This window comes from Myotis brandtii, unplaced genomic scaffold (genome assembly GCF_000412655.1).
Source record: "Myotis brandtii unplaced genomic scaffold, ASM41265v1 scaffold157, whole genome shotgun sequence".
Classification (NCBI taxonomy): domain Eukaryota; kingdom Metazoa; phylum Chordata; class Mammalia; order Chiroptera; family Vespertilionidae; genus Myotis; species Myotis brandtii.
In genome coordinates, this window is record NW_005355708.1 from 4,545,646 (window position 1) to 4,556,654 (window position 11,009).

An 11,009-nucleotide genomic window follows, 5' to 3' on the forward strand; every position below is an offset into this window, starting at 1 on the left:
AGCCGGCCCAGCCTCCCCCGGGGCCTAGATTCTACCAGTCTTCCTTCCAGTTGAGGCCAGGGGGTAAGGATTATGGACACAAAAATGGAAGTGTGCATAAACACAGGTACACGGCCGCCCACCATGCGAGGCCTTCGCATACACCTGCAAGCACATGGGGTCAGGCGTGCACACGGAGAGTCAGGTGTGCAAATGCAAACTCAGGACACCCACATACACACTCAGAGCACACATCTGTATACCCCCACGTGCATGCCCAGGATACCCATGTGTATGCGCATCCATGAGCACACAGGCATGTGTGCCTTGGCCGGGTAGCTCAGTTGGTTGGAACGTCCTCTGAATTGCCAAGGTTGCAGATTTGATCCCTGGTCAGGGCACATATAAGAGTCAATCAATGAATGCATAGATAAGTGGAACAGCAAATCGATGTTTCTCTCTCCCTTTTTCTCTCTTACAAAAGAAAAGCAAGACAGGCATTTGTGCACACACAAAGGACATGAGGCAGAGGGTGGGGCACGCTCCTGAACAGACATAGCATAGACCCCTGTGCAGATGAGGGAAGAAACTCATGCATCCACAAACCTGCTCCCCACAGGGGGTCACACACATGCACATAAGACTGGCACCCAGGTGAACTAGCACACAGCCCGCACGCCTCTGGTGTACTCCCTCCCTGTCCTGCCTGTCCAATATCTAGCCTTCCCCAGGCTTGACTCCCAGAGGCAGGAGCGGTCCCAGGTGGGAGGGAGGCCAGGAGTCCAATCTGCAGCAGCAGCTGCACTCCAGCTGTGCTGGGGCCACAATGGGACTCCTACCCCCGCCCTCCCTACCCCATCCTCTAAGGTCCTTAACGCTGGAGGGAGAAGAGTGTAGGAGGCAGCAGGAGTCTAGCAGAGACGGGGAAAGCCAGGGGCCTGGGCACTGCTCACTCTTCAGGAAAGACTCTCCTGGGGGCCTACCTTCCCCCCAGCACTCAGGAAGAGGGCTCAGGGAGGAGTCTGAGCTACTTGTTTCCTAGGGAAACCCAAGAGCCCACATAGGTGCGAGGCCAGTGACAGCCCCCAGCAGTCCAAGGAGATACAAAATAGCTCTGACACCCCCCAGAAGGCCCTCACTTCCAGCAAAACAAGGCCTCCCTCACAGTCTCTGGGGAGCCCCTAGGGAATCACACTGCTGGTCATGTGAACAGAGGCTGGGCGGCACCGCAGGCCAAGACCACCGGGACGCAGGTGCGAGGGGAGACGTCTGCTTCAGTGGACTCTTCCCCTCCCCAGCCTCCCAGCTTATCCCCAAAGGAGCTCCTCCCACAAACACCCTCATGGCCCCACCCCACTGGATTCTCACAGTCCAGAAGGGTCATATGGGGTGAGGCTCCTGGCTCCATTGTACAGATGAGGAAGCTGAGGCTCAAAAAGGAAACTGTCTTGCCCAAGGCCATACAGCTTGTCAGTGGCAGAGCTAAGATTCAAACCCACAGTCACCTCTTTAACTCACCCCCCTTTACTCCAAATCAAACATTTCCACGCAGATCCTGCCACCTCTTCCCCTCGACAGAGCCCATGGGAGACACACCATCCTTGGCTGGCGCTGCAGGTCTATGCGTGGGGCCAGGACAGACCACAGAGAGATCAGAGAAGACACTGGGACTATGCATAGGCCCCCCCCAGCCCCACCCCAAGCTTGGTGCCCACCTGCCCAGCAGGCACAGCCGGGTGACTCAGCTGCATCCGGGGGAGATGCCAGGGCAGTGACTCACCTACCGAGAAGAGAAGAAGAGCTATGGCTGGCACCTTGCCAGCCCGCGGACAGAAGTGACTTAGTCACCGAGACTGTGATGCCCAGCAGGCACAGCCCGGGCACTGGGGACAGAGACAGGCTGTGTCCTTCATGGTTACATGCGCCCCCTGGCGAAGAACAGGAATCCTGGGGGGTGAGCTATGGCTGTACCTGCCCCTGCCCCCTCACCATGCCCACCCTCACCACACCAGGCCCTGCTCCAGTGCAGACAAGTTTTGTGAGACCCCTGGGCTGCCCTGCCCCCCCTCCACAGCCTGCCCCCTGCCCATCACTCACCACCCACTCTCCCACCAGCCCTACCGCCTCCTGCCACCCAAGTTGTACCCAGGCTAAGAGTCTCCTTTAACATGTCCTGGCAGCACCTCCTGCCCCCACAGCCCCTCTTACCCCCACACCCCCACATACAACATGCACTCATACACACTCTGCCAGCCCTGCTCCAGCCAGCAGCTGCTGAAGCTGTGGAGCAGGAGGGGAATTGGGAGGGTGGGGTGCAGGGATTGAGTTACCAGAGGCTGATGGGGTGGGCTGTCACCCAATCCCTTCCCCAGCTAGTCCTCCTCCCTGGGCACCGTCTCACTCACCCACCTGCTTCCCTCCCACCTCTGGCTGGCAGCCTACTGCCCTTTAAGCCCCTCCACCCCCACTCCACCCAAGCTAGAAAAGAGATGTCCAAGAGTATCTGTCATGCTAAGACCAGCCCAGGATATGAGAGAAAGACAGAGACAGAGACAGAGATGGACAGAAGGAATAATTCCTGTGCCCAGCGCTCTGGCTGCAACCACAAGACGGAGGTGTGTATATCTCTGTGATAAGCCGGAAGGGGACAGAGTAAACTCCCCAAGTCCCAGGGGAGTAGATGGGGCCCAAGGGGGGTTGACAGGCTGAACAACCTCAATCCATTTGCACTATTGATTTCTCACACACTGCAGCAGGCCTGATGGGGGGGGGCATGATAAATCAGCCCCCCAGAGACAGAAATTGAGTGGAGCGGGGGGAGGGGCTCCTTCACCACAATTTGCGGCCCAGTGAGATGGACTTGGGGGCAGGGGGTGGGTGGCAGGGGAATAGGTTGAGTGACAGGAGGCAGGGGTGGGGGAGTGGGTGTTGCATTAAGACCAGTCCCAGCATCTCCTTCCAGCTGGATCTGAAGCTGATTGGAAGAAAGAGGGTACACAGGCAGGGCCCCCGAACAACTCCAGGGGGCGCCACTGACATCGTAGTTGATGGAATGGCACCTCCTGCAGCCATGCAACGTGGTGGCCCTGGGAAAGAGGCTGAGGCAGGAGCCTGAATTTGAGGGACCACAATTCTCCACTGTCCTTTCTCCCTGCAGCACCTCAACCCCCTTTTTCCAGCCTCAAGGGGGGCTCGCTTCTGATTGGGATTCAGAGCCTCTGATAATCTCCCCACTCTTCAGCCTGCTCCCCTCCTTTGGTGAGGGGATTGGCAAACAACCATCATGACGCAGGCGTGGCAGGATGGGGGCTCACCGAGGGGGCTGGAGAGCCTGCAAACCCACATCCGAGATCCTAGTCCTTGCTCTGTCCCCAACCCATCCCCGCCGCCGGCCGCCGTGGGCAGACCTGTGGCCCTCTCTGGGTCTCTAAATGGAGTTAGACAGGAAGCTCCTCCTCTAAAGTGTCGCCAAGCCCCACAGCTCCCAGCCTGTGAGCCTGTTGGCACCCACCCAGCACCTCCATTCACACCAGTGGCCACAGGCCACCTAAACAAACCCCAACCTTGACCTCCTTCCAACCTGGATTCAGACTCTCCACATGGTGGAGGCTGAGAAACAAGCCCAGCTGGGGTTGACCAGAGACCCCGCGCAAACCAGCAGAAAGGGAGCCGGGCCTGGCGCCTGGCCGGGGTCCTCCTCGCTGCAGTAAGGCCCAGGCAGGTGTGCTGAGCGGCCATGACAAGGGGAAACGGTGCAGGGGCCTGGGCAGCCAATGACCAGCTGGGTGTCTGAGGGCAAGTCACGTCCCCTCTCTGTGCCTCAGTTTCCCCCTCTGTAAGGGGAGATATGGCCTGGAAAGCCCCTCTGGTTCCAAGTCCAGTCCTAGTTGGACAGAGTCAACCCTGAGGGATCACCAGGACTCCTCCGCCCGGCCCGGCCCATTGACCTGGGTCAGTACCGCTCCACCAGGTCGCGCCCCTGCCTAATGCGTCTCCTTGCTCTATCGGCTGCCCCTCCGGCCCTTCCCGAGGCCTCGGCCTGCCTCCTACCCTCACCTTGGCCAGCCCCTCTCCCTGCCCCGTGCTTCTCTGCACGTCCCTCCTGCCAGGGGACAGACCAACTAAAAATAGTCCCGCAGCCTTTCTCGCCCACAGCTGCCCAAAGAGCAGGAAGCGAGGGGGGCAGGGAGCCCATGTCCTGCTCCCCCCCTCACCACACTCCCAGCTCAGAACCATGTCCAGTACTCCAGCCTGGGACTAGTGCCAACTTGGCCATCTCAGGGGCATCCCACACCCCTTCCCTAGGGGGAGGCCTGCCCATAAGTGCCTACAATCACAGAGCTGTCCCAACCCCGTGAGAGGAAGAGAGAGGAGGCAAGCGGTCTACAGGGAAACCTTCCCAATTTCTGACAAATCAGTGCCAGCCACATTGTGGGCACCGAGAGGGCAGGGTCTGGCTCCAGTGACTGGTCTTTTGAGGGCAGAGGGAATTGGTGTGGGGAAGTTTGTACCGGCTGCCTTCATCCTGGCCCAGCTGGAGGGAAGACGAAATCGTGCCCCGGCCTCAATTATGCTAATCCCAACCTGTGTGGGTGCAGATATAGGGGTTTCAACAGCCACCCCCAGATGCCATGGGGGAAAAGCTGAAAAGGACAGCAGAAGATCTTGGGTACCCACATGTCAAGACGGAAGCCTGGAGGCTAGGACAGGCCCGTGCTGCACACACAGGCTGGGCATGTGCTGCCGCCCCCAAGCTAAGTCAGAGGTCGGAAGGGGCTATAGTGCCCCCACCCCGGTCCCACCCCTGTCCCCCACACCTCCCAGCCCTGGGAGAAGGCCCTCCCCACACAGAGGACGGAAACCAGCTCAGCGACTCTCTGGTGGCCTGCAGGGCAGCCCTGCACAGGAGGCAGGCGGGAAACCCAGGAGTCCTGGCGCCCAGCCCAGAGAGTGAGTGAGAGAAATACCTTGGAGCGGAGGAAGCAGCCAGAGTGAGCAGACACACGATGGCCCCAGCAGCTCCCGGCTGTGACCCACCAGGAGGAAATGGCCAGTGGGGCTAGGTGGGAAAGTGAGCACATTTCTGACCAAGAAGAGAGAAGAGAGTGAGGCATGGGGATGGCATGAGCCTGGCTCTCACCTGCTGTCCTCTCTTCCCTGTCCGTGTCAGGGATACTGGCATGCAGGCCACCAAATCTCAAAGAGGTGTATCTCCTCCTCCCCTCACCTCCAGACCCCAGCCCCTTCATGCCTGTGCTTCCTCTGGCATACCTTCCCTGGCGCCATGCCAAGCCAGGAGTCAGCAGGCTCCACGTGGTGCCTGGGAGGCCTGGGCAGTGCCAGGGGCAGCCCTCATACCATCCTCCCACTGGCTTCCCTCCTGCCTGCTCTCAGCCGCCACACATATCTCAGCTGTCCAACCTGATTAGGTCTCTTGCCCAGTGAGCCGGACAAGGAGGCCACCGGGCAGGGGAGAGACAGGGACAAGGACGGTGAGCAGGAATGGCCGAAGGATGGTAGAGACAGGGCTCAGGGGAGAAGGTGTGCAGCCCAGAGGAGGAAAAGCCTGCTGGAGAATGCGTCCTCTGACCACAGGCTCTCTGGCGACAGCTACCACCGATACTGGGGGGATTCTGAAGCCCCTGGGGCAACAGCCCTGCCTGGTTCCTCCTCTCCCCCCCCCCCATGGGCAAGGATGGGGAAGGACACTGAAGGCAGAGAGACTGACCTAGATTTAGGAAGAGAATCCCATCCTGGTACCCTCCCCCAGCCAGAACTACCATTTGCACGGAGCTTTAGGATAAATTGTCTTATGCGGTCTTTACAGCCTCATCCTGTCAAGCCAATTTCACTGATAGGCAATTTTACAAATGAAGAAACTGTATACGATGGTACATGCGCATCGTGAAATGGCCTGGCTGAGTCTCAGGTTCAGGCCTCTGATTCTCAGTTCACTGCTCACACTCAGAATCTCTACTTTTCTTTCTGAGTCAAGAGCAGAACTACGTCTGTATCCACCCTTCCCTCCAAGACCAATCCCACACCCCACACCTGGACATCTGGAGGCCATGCCACCCACCCCCACCACCCAGCGGGGTTTCCCCCAAAGTGTGACCGTCTCTTGCGTCACTTCCCTGCCCAGTCTACCTACTGTGCCCAGAGGCGATACTCACACACGGTTACTCAGACAACCAGACACCCCTCCTGCAAACCCACCAAACCAGAATGAGATGCCCTAGATCTTCAGAGAGCAGAGCTCATGCTGGAGGGAAAGAGACGCCACTGTAATCAGGAGGTGCCAGGCAGCCCTCTCCCCAGAGCCTGCAGGAGGGAGGAAGCTTCGGGGGTAACACAGGAGCTGAGGCTCTGAAAGCCTCCACACCCCCCTCCCCAGCCATCTGGGCTGAGCCTGTTCTGGGCGCACCATCCTCTGGGATCTCCCCCCTTCAATGCACTCGGCCACCTCCAGCCAAAGCTTGTAGGTCTTACAACCAACCGAACCGCATGGTCCACACACACACACACACACACACACACACACACACACACACACGTCGGGTGGGGGATCTTTGCAGTGGGTGTTGGCAGGCGGGGGGCTCTAAGCTGAAAGAACTTTCCCTAGGAAAGGTCATCAAACTCCCCCTAACCTCCCTCCACTCCCCCCAGCACCGCCTCTGGCCGCCCTAGTGTGAGGTGTGCCCGAAAGGAGACATGACTTCTCCCTCAAGGTGAGTAGGGAGTGGGGGGCAAAGTCCTGAGCTGGAGGCTGGGAGGCGAAGAGGAAGCCAGATAGAAATCCCCAGGGAGGCTCCGTCCTGGCTCCGGCTCCGGCTCCGGCTCCCTTGGCTCTCGGGCACCCCAGCACCGAGGGGAGGTGGGGGAAGGGGTATTGGGCAATACTGCAAAGGAGGGTGCAAGGGCGTGGGGCCTGGGCAGTCCTTCCCCCCACTCCCTATTCTGAGCTGGAGAAGGGGACTGCCTCGAGGAAGTGCAGGGAGGGCGGCTGGAGGGATGGGGGGCGGGTTGCTCTGGACGTTCAGACACCCCACCGTTCCCAGGCTCCCACCTCCCAGGACTACGGTGAGCAGTGGGGGAGGAGGGATGGGGAAAGCCTGCACCGGCGAAAAGGAAACCGCCAGATAGAAGAGGAGAGGCCCGGCGGAAGGCCACCAAGGGGGAGCGGGGAGGGGGGGCGCGTGGTCCTACCTGCTCAGGTGTGTGCTGGCAGGGGGGCAGGGGGGTTCCCAGGAGAACCGGGGAAGCCCTCTCAGCTCGATTCAGGATTCCCCTTGCTTCTGGGTTAGTCTGCTGCAAGAGGCACGGGTTTCCGTTGGGTCCTAAAGCCCACTGACAGCCATTGGCAAGCCCGCCCTCCGACACCAGGCCAGACGGGGTCAGCGGGTGCAAGGCAGCGCGGAGGACTGATGGGGGAGGAACGCGCCGGGAGAAAGACAGGGGTCTGAGTCACGGGCTGGGGACAGGAGCAGCCCCGTCTCAAATACACAGGGATGGCTTCCGCTGAGGACGAGGCTGGAGAAATGAGGCATTTCTTCCTGCCCACCCAGAGAAAATGAACGTGGGCCTGGGTGCTGAAGATGGGGCTAATATCGCTCTCCTCACCACTCCTGCTAAGCTGCTCGGTTGTTGAGAATTTGGGGAAGGAGACATTCACTGTGGGTGGGTCCTCACTGCTGCCCGCCCTCACAAACACAGCAGTCTCCCCATCCCTCCCCACCACTCCTAAACGCCTCAGGCCACACCAGCAAGTAAGAGGAACAGCACAACTTGATGTTAGTTGGAAAGTGGTAGTTTTAAAAAAAAAATTTTTTTTTTATTGATTTCAGAGAGGAAGGGAGAGGGAGAGAGAGAGAAACATCAATAATGAGAGAGAATCATTGATCTGCTGCCTCCTGCACGCCCCCTACTGGGGATCGACTGGCAACCCAGGCATATGCCCTTGACCAGAATCCAACCGGGACCCTTCAGTCTGCTGGTCCATGCTCTATCCACTGAGCCAAACCAGCCAGGGTCCCAGTCCTTAGTAGGATCCTGAAACTTTTCCAGAATGAATAAGTGAGAGAGTATTTCCCCAGGTACCATTTGGGATAAGTATGGGGGGGGGGGGGGGGAGAAGAAGGGCCTCTTAACACAAGTACATCAACTTCAAGGTCACAGACCGAGCTTAGGAGCTTAGGATAGCTGACCTCAGTAGCTCAAAAGGGAGAACTCAGGGTGGGTGGGCCAGGTAGACCAGGGAAAGGTGGATGGGAAGTGTTTAGAGGGCTGGAGGGAGAGCATTTTGCAAGGAGAGTTGCGCATAGCTCCAGCAGCAGAGCTGGGGAAATGTCATGGGGTGAAGGGCCAGGGAAAGTCAAGACAGAAATGAGGGAAGGGGAAAGCGTGGCCTCTTCCTAGAAGGGGAGAGGGCAGCAGCACTGCCTCTACTTCTTTCTGTGTGTTGCAGGGAGAAGTGGGGGGAGGAACTAGACAGTAAGGATGGAGAGCCCCAGGGTGGAGCCCGTTGGGTGAGCTCAGGTCAAGCCTTTCACCCTGATGTGCCTCAGTTCTCTCCCAGCTGTTAAACAGGGCCCTTGGTGCTTCCCAGGGAGTTAATGAGTGTTTACAAAAAGGCTTGGAGATCCTCAGATCTCAGCTGGGCCACCACTACAGTTATAAAGCTCAAGAAGGGCTGAGTGTTATTTGGGGAGGGGAGGAGCAGGGGGAGAGGGAAACAGACTGCTCTCCGACAAACTCAGGATGAAACCAGCTCAGAGAGCACAAGCCTCAGCTGCCACAGGATATCCTTGTGCCCAGGGATGGAGGTCATGCACCCCCATACCTCTAACCACCACCAAAGCTCACTGTAGTCAGAACCCAGACTAGCAGCTGGTCTTCATTAGCTCCAGCGTTTTTCACCCCACACTGTGAACCCACAGCTTCTATAGGCTTAGGCTAGAGGGGGCTGCCCTAGCCCGACCTTGCAGCTGACTCTGGGGTGGGGGGACACCACACCAAAGGCCAAGTTACCAGCTGAAAATAAAGTTGAAGCAAGACTCCTTTTTCCCACTGGGAGCAAGAAGAGAGGAAAGAAAGGAGTGTGGGGGTGAGAGGGTGGAGGTGGGGGAATTTAGGGCAAACAGCAGGCAGTGAAGTCAGCTGGATTGAGGCCCAGAAACCCCCACACCCTGGGGCCAAGTCTTACTCTAGCTTTGCTTTCAGCTCGAGTCTTGGCGAGGCCCCAAACGAGGGAAGGCCCTGGCTGCCCCCTTCTGCCTCCCCACCCCCACCCTTATTAAATACACATTTTATCTCTCAGCATCTTCATTATCTTAACTGGAGGAGACAAGCAGTGGATGGCGGCAGGAGAGCGTCAGGAGAGGGGGGCGGGTGTGGGGAGCAGGCGCACCCTTGTTATAAAAGTGCTGATCCAGCGCTTTCGGGCAGTGTGGGAAAAAGAGGTGGGATCAAAGGGAGCGAGGCTGATTCAGAACTCAATTAGAGCTCCTTAAAGAAGGAGCGAGGTCTCTCCTTTTGCCAGTCTGCAGACAGCCTGCACCCAGGCCTCTTGCGCCCAATTAGTTTCTACTGCCAGTGCCTTGGGGCTGGGGTTGAAAATCAAGGGGAGGCCAGAGGGAACGCCTCCTCCCTCTACGCATCCATCGCACCTTTTCTGAGAAGAGGGAGACCCCGCTGCTCTGTGTAGCTTAAGAATGTCTGGAGGACACCTTTTCAGGAGGGACCTGGGGTTACAACGTTCCCCAAAAGTTAAAAAGGGGGACATCAGAGGTGAGCTCTTCCTTGATCCCTTGCCAGCTAGAGGCACAGCTTCTGGCCAAGGTCTAGGGACACTAGGTAACAGCCAGACAGGCACCCCTCTTCCCAGCCTGTAGGGAGGACTCCCTCCACAGCCAAGGCATCCTGGGAGCAACGTGGAAATTGCCTCAAGCAAAACACCACATCAGAGGGAGCGATTGGAACGCATCTGTGAGGCCAATAAACCTGCACAACTGTGCCAAGACCTATTTTTTTAAGATGAAGCACCTTTCTTTTACGGAGAGGGGGGTGAGGGGGGGAGGGGGGCGCCTGCTCCACCTCTGTGTAAAAGCACTAGCAATGTTTATCTCCAGATTAGAACTGTCAAGATGGAGGGAAAGGAAGCATTTTATTTGGTTTATTTATCTGTCCATTGAACACCTATCAGGTACCAGGCACTAAGTACTAGGGACAAGACAAATATAAATAAAACCTCAAGCTTGGCTCTTTTGGTCTCCCATAGTAGGCAATGTGACACCTCTTTACAGATATATACTTTATATATATATTTCTTATTGATTTCAGAGAGGAAGAGGGAGAGATAGAAACATCAATGATGAGAATCACCAATTGGCTGCCTCCTGCACACCCCCCACTGGGGATCAAGCCAGCAACCCGGGCATGTGCCCTTGACCGGAATCGAACATGGGACCCCTCAGTCCGCAGGCTGACGCTCTATCCACCAAGCCAAACCACCTAGGGCCAGATATATACTTTAAAAAATATTTTTTATTTATTTCAGAGAGGGAAAGGGAGAAGAGATAGAAACATCAATGATCGGCTGCCTCCCACATGCCCCATACTGGGGATTGAGCCCGCAACCCGGGCTTGTGCCCTGACCAGGAATCAAACCGTGACCTCCTGGTTCATGGGTCAATGCTCAACCACTGAGCCACACTGGCTGGGCTACATATATTTTTAAAAATCTGCAAGTCTGGCCCTGGCCAGGTGCTCAGTTGGTTGGAGTGTCATCTAGCACCCCAAAAAACGTGGGTTCGATTCCCCATCAAGGCACATACCTACGTTGTGGATTTGATCACTGGTTGGGGTGCATATGGGAGGCAACTGGTCCATGTTTCTCTCTTTAAAAATCAATAAAAACATACCCTCAGATGAGGATTAAAAAAAAAATCTCCAGGTCTGTCTCATTCCTACTTCCCAGTTCTTACTGGTGTATCTTAAAAGGGCACTTAATAAAGGCAGGGAGCAACAGCGGG

General features: G+C 57.2%; 1 protein-coding gene across 1 annotated transcript in view; it reads right to left on the minus strand.

Moving 5' to 3' along the window:
• RARA (retinoic acid receptor, alpha) overlaps positions 1-7,295 on the minus strand; it is a 49,711-nt gene extending 42,416 nt beyond the window's left edge. The window contains exon 1 of the mRNA XM_005861856.2: positions 7,186-7,295. The gene's annotated coding sequence lies outside the window, so the exon portion shown is untranslated. The remainder of the gene's footprint in view (positions 1-7,185) is intronic.
• Positions 7,296-11,009: the final 3,714 nt, after the last annotated feature.